The sequence below is a fragment of the Buteo buteo genome, chromosome 27, assembly GCF_964188355.1.
Source record: "Buteo buteo chromosome 27, bButBut1.hap1.1, whole genome shotgun sequence".
Classification (NCBI taxonomy): domain Eukaryota; kingdom Metazoa; phylum Chordata; class Aves; order Accipitriformes; family Accipitridae; genus Buteo; species Buteo buteo.
The window spans coordinates 6,594,991-6,602,126 of record NC_134197.1 but is presented as its reverse complement, the minus strand read 5'-3'; positions in this window follow the sequence as shown (position 1 = coordinate 6,602,126).

Sequence of the window (7,136 nt, the reverse complement as noted above, 5' to 3'; positions counted from 1 at the left end):
GTAGGCAAATCACGACGTCCTCGGGGTTTGGGGGACGCGGGCGGCGGTGGCAAAGAAAATGATGGAAAACAATTAATCAGCGCCGTATCTGCATATGCTGCCTGGTTCTAGCCCAGAGCCGGGAAATGCCCGAGGGGGGACGGAGGCCCCGTCGAGGGGAACCCCGGGGGGGTCCGGCCGGGGGAGACCCCGCAGCCGCCGGCCCCCGGTTCTGTGCTCGGCGGGACCAGAGGCCGCGGCTGCCTCATTAGCCGGGACTTCTAATATTTAAAAACCTGTTAAGTGTTTCCCCTTTCAACAGAGGACGCCCCTCGCTATTTATTCTTCTTCTTCTTTTTTTTTTTTTTCCTTTATGGAAAGAAAGAGGAACGCGTGTGAACATACCCGTGTGCGTGCAGGGGAAGCCGCTGATCCGTTTTGTGCCCTCCTCCTTTCGAGAGCTTGTCTCCATAATTTAATGATAATTTAAAATATTGTTTCTCTCCCACTGTTTGATAATCCTGTTCCTTTAGTTGGTTTGATGCTGACAGATTTTGAAGGCCACGCTTTTCCCTCTCACCTGCTGTTACGTTTAAAAAGAAAAAAGGTATTAACCTCCGAGGAAATAAATATTGAAACAAAAGGTTCCAGCCACAAAGCCCCCAGATCCCATCAACTCAATCCTCCGCTCTTAATTTTCCTGCGTTTTGATTTTTTTCTCCTTTTTTTTTTTTTTTTTCTCTCCCCTCCTTCTTCTCCCCATCATGTTTCCTACCTGAGCTCTCATCCTCGCAGGGGCTTGCGGAACCTCCTATTTATTTGTCTGTTTGGGGGCGTCCGGAACTCACTTTTAAGTCAGACTTTATTTTGTATTTTATTTGCGGCCCCGATTCGATAAGGCATAAGTTTCCTAAGGGGGGGGGGGGGTGGGGGGAAAAAGTAAATTGCTGTATGTGGGTGTAGCTGTAATGAAAAATCAGAGCAGTTAAATCGTAAAATTTGGATTAAGAAGCTTGAATTTAATACACACACAACACATTTATTAAAGCATTAGAATAATTGAAATTTGCTGCTGGAATAGTCCAATCTGTTTAAATAATTCTATGGGTGTCTTGTTGTGATAAAAGATTATCTGGAATTCTATTAAAGGCGCAGGAGCCCGATTTCTAAATCCTATTTGGATACTTTCAATAACTATCAATAATCTCATCTACTCAACAGCCTCCTGCCTCTCAGCTTTATCTGAAAGTTTACAGCATTTCAGGAGAATTTCATAATAAAAAACCCGGCGTCGTAGGAAAGCGGTACCTGTCATTCATGTTCGGATTAAAAAAAAATATTAATATGAGAAAAAAAGCCCATTGAAAGGTTTGCTGTTTAAGTGCCAGACTAGATCCAAGGGATAGATTGGTTTTGTATTTAAAATCTCACCTGAAGGTTATTTTTATCTATCTAAACAAATTATCCCTGTCTGTTTGTGGAGTAATTACATCAATGAATATTATGAATAAGGTATGCTCCAGCCAAATATTAATTAAAGGTTCAACACACCTCTCTCCCCCTTCTGCTGGGCGCTCTTCAGACCCACGAATTAATGCCAGGTCCTTTTTAATCCGTCACTTATTACAACTTTCGGTTAATTTTATACTGTTTAATATCATTCCGGGGGCTAATTTCTTTTGTTTATGCGCGGGGTAGCTTTGTAATTGTTACCAGACACTTTCCTGGCCGGAGCACCAGCTCTCCCGGACCCCGGTGCTTTCACTAATCGCTGCTAATTTTCTTCATTAACTTCATTTACTCTTTCCACGCGTTTTTGCGGGGTGAGGCGGAGAAGGGCCCGGGTGGGGACCGTGTTCTCTGCACTGATTTCTCCCTTGAAGCTCAATGCGAGGGGGGAGGGATAGGTACCTTCGCTCCGAGCCCCCCAACTTGGGGCCGGGCCGGCGGGGCTGCGCGCCCGCTCCGCTCCCCGCGGGGCCCGGGAGGCAAAATTACACCAACTCGGGTGTTAAAAGCGATCAGCAGCGGGCTGAAAAACACAACCCTCTCTCGGGACTTTGCGCAAGGCGGCTCCCCCATCCCTTTTCCTCCTCTTCTCCCTCTTTTTTTTAAAATTTTGTTTGTTTTTTTGGTTTGGTTTTTTTTTTTTTTCCCTCCTCTTTTTTTGAGCTCTTGCTTAACTCCCTGGACCCAGCCCTGATTTCATTCTGGTTATTAGACAGCTACCAGTGACTGTCTGCACTCCGCGTCTTTCCTGCTAATTATCACCTTATGAAAAGTGTTTCATTAAGAAACTCTGCTTTTGATTAATTATCGACAGAATGCTGACCAGAAAGAAATGAAATTAGTCGCTGACCCCGTCTGAGTAACACTGAAAATTCATCACCTATCCTTTTAATATTGAAACGCACCGTAGAATTTTAATAGAAAATATTGTTTTTTTCCAAACCTTTCAGTCTTTATTAATGCCCCTGGGCAAGAAATGATATTGCTGGCAATATAGCAGCCTTTGTTCATTTTAAATTTATTAAACATAATGCACTTCATTTTCAAATATTTTACTGTTTCTTTTTAATTTCGCTCACTGTAAGTACAGAATAAACCCTTTTTAAACATTTAAGATGTTGGGTGGGGGGGGTGTGTGTGTGTCCTCCGCCCTCCCCAGAAGGCCGTATCCCATAGGGGCTGGCCCGGCGATCCCTCGGGAAGAGAAGGGACTGAGATTTCAGCTGGGCAGCCCCCGGGCCGTCCCTGCGGGGTCCGGAGGAGGAGAAGGGGACCCCGGCTCCTTTTGTACCGGGGAGCTAAACCCCGTCGGGGAGAATGCTTGCAGCTAGTCCGGGGATCCCCTCTGCCCCCCATCCCACCCCCCCCGGGGTCACCTCGACGGAGAAGCCCAGCCTGGAGGGGGGACGGAGGGTGCAGCCCCTCCACCCCTCCCGGGGGGCCCCGGGTCTCTCCCAGCAGCTGCGGTCCGGTGTGTCCCCCTCCCCGGCCCCGGGGCCGCCCTCCCTCCTGTCCCTCTTTCCCAAGGAATCCGAGCCCCTGCGGTTAATGAGACGTGAAGTGTGAAAAACTTCCTGAGCGGGGCGGCCCTAACGACGTTCCCAGATGTGCGGTGGGGAAGGGGCGGCCCCCGGTCGTCGGTCTCCACCCCCCCCCCCCCGGGAACGGCCCCGCCAGCCTGCCCGGGGACGGGACGGGACGAGACGGGACACGACACCCCCCGGGGACACGCACACACACGGGGCTCGGCGTCCTGCGGGGCCCCGGGGCGGCTCCGCCTGCAGCCCTGACCGGGGAGAGGGTCCCGGTTCCCTGCGTGCACCCCCGGGGCTCCTGTGCACCCCCTTTGCGGACCCCCCCGGGGCTCCGCGGAGCGCTCGGTTCTCCAACCGGGAGGGGAATCCCGGACACTCTTGTCCCGCCCGGAGCCGCAGAAGTTGCTCCAGAGGGACCGGCTCCAAGGAATAACTTACGAGGGGGGTGTCCCCGGGCAGGGAGCCCCGACCCACGGGCTGGCAGCGACCACCCCCCCCCCACCCGTGAACGACCGCACTCTTTCCTCTCGCATTTCTCCCCCCCCTCCCAAAAAAAAACCCCGCAGCACCACATGCGCAGCCCTATAGATGCTGGGGCAAATAAATAAATAAACGCCAGCTTCCTATTTTTATGAGCCATTTAACTCCAAAATAGACCTCCAGTATCTAGTCCCCGCGCTGGATTTCCATATCCAGTCACTCAGCCCTGCTTATCTTCATGTATGGCTGCCTCATGTTTAACACACAATTACATTTTCTCCCTCCAATTCCATTACAAATGGAATCGGGGAGGCATTGTTTGAAGAAATGTACTGCTTCAGTTCTAGTTATGTCGTACAATGCACGGAACGGTGGGAAAAAAAAAAAATCTAGACACCAAAGAGTCAACACACAAGACGCGGAGACGAGGAACCCGCACCCTTATTTACTGCAAACAAACTGCTGCCCTGCAGTGGGGCCGGCCGGGGAGAGGGGACCCGGGCAGAGATAACCAAGCGATGGGAAGTTAATTAATTGCATTAAACTATTGACTAACTACCTAGCTCGATCGTAATTCAGTTAGAGAATATTAAAATCTGAGGAACAATAATAAAATTGATGCCGATTCCCAGCGGAAGGAGATGGCCAGCAAATTGGATACTTTTCTTAATCTGGCGTAAATAATAACATGTCTGTTCCCACTCCCTCTCAGGCCAATTCCCCTATCATTTATTCCAGGCTCAAAAGCCTGCTTCCATAATTGATATCAGTTACTCAATGAGTGCTTCTTGCATTTGTTCTCGTTAGCCATTATAATTACAAAGTTCAACCCGGGAGGGGGTCGGTCCGGGAGCCCCCCGGGGGGGGGGGAGATGCTGAACCCCGACCCCTCCCGGGGACACGATCCCGAGTGGGGTGGGTGGGTGGGGGAAAGACGGGACAGTGGCATTGCGCTGCCGGGGGGGGATGCTCCGGGAGACCTGGCTCGGTCCCCGGCCCCGGGAAGGGGCTCGGTGCAGCGGTTATGGGGGTCCCGGGGGGTCTCGCCTCGCCCCCCCCCCGGCCCGGCTCCCCGCCTCCCCCGACCGAGCCGCTGCGCCTGGCTCCGCTCGGCGCAGATATTACTATTTCGTTATTTATTCACTTATTTATTCATTTATAAAGTGTTTACTTAGCTCGGTGCAGATGTAACATCTCATTTACAGGTTGGCCCCGGGGCAGAGAAACAATTGGCAACAGAGGAGGAAAAAAAAAAAAAGAAAAAAAACCCCCCACAACCGAACTCGGAAGAATCGAGAGGGAGAGAGGAGGGAAGGGAAGGGGAGCTGCCGCCTGCGGCGGGGGAACCGGCCCCGCTCCCCCCGGCCCAGCGCCGGGGCGGGGAGCGTGGGGGCAGCGCTCCCTTGGGGAAACTGAGGCACGGGGTGCCTGGGGTGGGGGTGGTGGTGAGGGGTGGATGTGCCTCCCGGGAGGGCGCAGGGTGCCGGCGGGGGAAGCCGTGCCGTCGCCCGTCGAGGATGAGGATGGTCCCCGCCGGGAGCAGCGGCACCGCATCCCCCGCCTTCCTCCCTACTACCCGGCAGCAGTCTTCCTCACCGCGACGCGCACGGCCTTGCGGGCTGGGCACCGGCGGAGCGCACGGCCGTTGGTTTTTGGGGAAGGAATTCACGGTTTGGGGGAAGGAATTCGGGCTTTCCCCGCCGGTTCCCGAGGCGGCGGGGGAACGTGCCGGAGGCGGGGATCGAACCCGCGACCCCCGGAGGGTCCGTGCCCCCCAGGCGGGCCCGGGCGGCCGCTGGCAGCCCCCGCCGCATCCCTTCACACGGGCGCTGACGGGCGGCAGCTGCTGATTGTTTAAACGAGGAGGCCGTTGCTTAGCAACCCATAGGAGGCTCATTACCGAAGCCACAGTGATTAACAAAAAAGGGTATGAAAGTAAAATGGATTAATTATTTAATTAACTAATTGATGATCAACTTCTTTTTAATTATTCACTTAATTAAAGAAGTGTAACTACAACACTGCCCTTATCAAGTGTGTTGATATACTGACAAGATTTCAAAGACAAAAAGGAAAGAAGAAAGGGAAAAAAAAAATATCTTCCTTACTACGGGCGCCGTAGAGCTGAACCAGGAGCCGCACGCACCATCTCGGGACTCCCAGCCCCGGAGTTCTGATGTGGCCCCGAAACTTTCCCGCAAGGTGCTGGGGCCAGAGCCTCCCTCCCAGAAGGAACAGCGCCGTCGCTACGAGTTATATCTGTTTCCTGCCGCCGCGCTGCAGAGCATAAATTCAACCGGGCTGTGCTCTAAGGAAGAGTTATGGAGGCCTTGCTGCCTCTTAAATCCGGGTTGATCTTTTCCTCTTAACTAGACGATGGTTCAGCTGCATCTGGTCAGACCCAGCGAGAGAGTTATGGATGGCTGCAAACTTCTGCGCGTCTTTTTTCCCAGGCCAAAGGGTTTGGCTAGGGCTGGAGCAAAGGACCCTTCCTAGGGGTGACCGAAGTATGTGAAGGGACTGGGAACATCCCAGCCTGGCATCTGGGGTCAGAGGACCGGGGTGAGCGTCAGGGTGTCAAAGCAACCCTGGCGCTTGCGCGTGTGATGCGGGCAGGGGGTCCTGGCAGCAGGGACCATGGGGAAGGAGTGCAGGGACTCCTGCCCAGGGCAGCCCCGGCACAGAGCTCCCTGCCTCCTCAGGGATCCCTCTTCCCAAGTTGTTCTCAGAGTCAGCAATAACACGTAAGTGATTTTGCTTTCAGAAGGATTTGTTGTCTTCTTCGCTCTGCCCAGCAAGTGTCTGGCTCTCCCTGTATTGCACTAATTTTGTTTCTGCTTTTTTCGAAGTAAACAGTGTGGCTTGTCGAAAACGTTCACCTCTCTTGATTAATTTACCTCTAATGACAAAGATGGCTCCCAATCAGCAGGTAAATGCGGGGAGTGAAATCTGCCTGGTTTTCCCTGTTAGCATGGCTGATGAGGGAGAGAGGCCTGGCGCCGAGCCGAGGGAAGGACGGTGCTGCAGGGACTCAATCGATTCTATTTACCCGTCCAAGGTGTGATTGGATTTATTGTCAGTGTGAAGAAGACAAACTGATCACTTCTGCTCAACGCAGTATTGGCAGGTCCAAGATCTGCTGAAAGAAGGGAAACTTGGGAGAGTTCAGCTTGGTTTTTTTAACCCTCTTCTGAAATGTTCCTCCTCTGCGCGTGGGGCCCCTGGAGCTCACCCAAAGAAACCTCACCCCCCACGGTCACCCACAGGTGATGAAGCCGTTGGCGTTCCACGTTAGGAAGAGTGGCTGGAGGTAGCAGGGCACAGCGGGTCGGTGCAGCCGTGCGGAGCCCTGGCTATGTCAGCAGCTCAAACCAGGAGCGCTCTGTGGTTACAGCGGCCTCGGCACCTTCGTGATGGCATCGGGCTGGGTGCTGAGGTGGTTTCCCCAGGAGACACTGGGAAGTCACTGGAGATGTTGGAAGGTGGAAGGAGGGAGGAAAAGTGCTCTCCTACCCTCACCGAAGGAGAAAAAGCTCCCAATGTCGGGCAGGCGGGCGGGTCTGTCTGAGACGAGCCAGTATAAGGATGGACAAGGTGGTCTAACTTCTTCCTTGCCAGTTCCCTGTGCCTCCA